The 1,860-nt window shown below is 33.8% G+C and overlaps 1 long non-coding RNA gene across 1 annotated transcript; it reads right to left on the bottom strand.

The window, feature by feature from the left end:
- Nucleotides 1–377: 377 nt before the first annotated feature.
- On the bottom strand, nt 378–1,652 carry LOC110874260. The gene is made up of 3 exons (XR_002555781.2): nt 1,515–1,652; nt 922–975; nt 378–617 (listed from the first exon to the last, which is right to left on the bottom strand). It is a non-coding gene; the product is annotated as an uncharacterized LOC110874260 (long non-coding RNA).
- Nucleotides 1,653–1,860: the final 208 nt, after the last annotated feature.

The following is a 1,860-nucleotide window of genomic DNA, read 5'->3' as shown; positions in this document are numbered from 1 at the left end:
ACGGAACCCTAGATCAATCGGGCAGAGTATCTATTACGTATCCAGGGGTTATGATACTTACAACGAGGCAGAGCTTCGCTAATTAGGGGGTATAATGCCCGTGTATAATGCCTACACTTTAGAATTGAGAGAAAGAAAATGATTTTTGAACGAATTCGAATGAAGATCCGATGACCTGCTTATATAGTGCTTCACCTGGGTTTTCTCGCGACCCGCGTAAAACAAGGCAGGGCCTTACTGTAACGTCCATAAATTTTTTTCTTAAATTTATTAAAGTAACAACATTCTTTTCTAACAAAATTTGGGCATGACCCGTTGGTAAACGAGCGATACCCTGTTTTTGATAAGCAAAATTTCAACCAAACTTTACATAAACATTCAAAAGACATAACCTACACAACATAAGATGACCTGTTTTCAGTTTCGAAACTATTAAGTTATGTACGCCCTTACGACAACCTTACAAAATACGACCTTGACCAACTAGTTTTAAGTACAAAGCATAAACATAAGTAACTAGGTAATTTGGCATTGACTTTATACAAAATGCGGAGCGCTTGACGGGCATGAGGTGTGTTCGATTCCGGGCAAGCTTGATAACTAGACATGGGATTTACCTACATGATCACAACATCAAAACATATTAGCACGAGAGTTCCTTCTTTACTCAAAAAAAATTACCTTACGGACTTGAAATAAACGAGACATACAAAACTTATGCTAAGCTACTTTCTTTCATACTTACACGGTAGTGAGTTCCAACGGAACTCCATACCAATCTCTCTAGTCTTACAATTTCATTATTCGACCCATTCAAGAGAAAGGGTCCATTCATATAACATAACCATGCTTGATACCATTTAGTACAAATATGGATAAACACATATCTAAAGTAAAACCCAAATTGTACAAGTAGCGTACCTCGGTCTTGATTCCCTTGCGGCTTCCCTTGACTTGAACTTTCTTCCTTAACGCCTACATATAACCATTCATTCTTTTAATTCATATTTCATGCTCATTTACACATATCAATTAAAACATCATACAACTTGCTCATACTCATAAACATGTTAAATTCATACAAGATTTATAGCTTATATGACTAGCATTTTCATTGAAGCATTTTGTCAAACACTTGATGTGCATGTTATCAACAAAGCACAAAGTACAAGTATTTATTGCATAACCCTACATATTCACATTCTAATCTAACAAGAATCAATCAAGTTTATGACTTTCTTTCATCCTACACATCTAGCTAATCTAAATTCCCTTTTTACAATCAGATTATGTATCAATTAACATTTCACAAACATATCATTATAAATCATCATTTTCATCTTCTTCCTACAACAAGTGGGTATGAACCCTAATCTTTCAAACAATCAAAATTATACAAAATCCTCAGTCTATTACGAATTCCTAACTCAAAATTACACAAGATTTTCACATGATTTCATGATTGGGTTAAAACCCACTTTCTACAAATCATCAATTCAGAATTTTCGACTTACCTTGAGTTGAACAAGCTTAGATAGTTAAAGATTAGAGCCCATGCATCAATTTAAGCCCTTAATTCCTTCCTAATCTTGTGAATTTCTGAAAATTAGGGTTTGTTCTTGGCTCCCCCTTCTTGATCGATCCCACAAACACACCAGTAGTGTGTTTTGTGTTTTCCATTTTCCTTTTATTTGTTTTAATTAAAACTTTTATTCTTTTTAACAAGTTTAGCCCCTTTACTTTCTTAGTTTGTTTATTTATCATTTAACTTCCTTCTAATAAGTTACTAACATGCTAGGTTAAATATAACATGACTAGGCTTTCAAGTAATATAAATAAATTACATATTTTGGGGTGTTA

The sequence above is a fragment of the Helianthus annuus genome, chromosome 9 (assembly GCF_002127325.2).
Source record: "Helianthus annuus cultivar XRQ/B chromosome 9, HanXRQr2.0-SUNRISE, whole genome shotgun sequence".
In the NCBI taxonomy this organism is placed as follows: Eukaryota; Viridiplantae; Streptophyta; class Magnoliopsida; order Asterales; family Asteraceae; genus Helianthus; species Helianthus annuus.
This window is presented reverse-complemented; position numbering and strand designations above follow the sequence as displayed.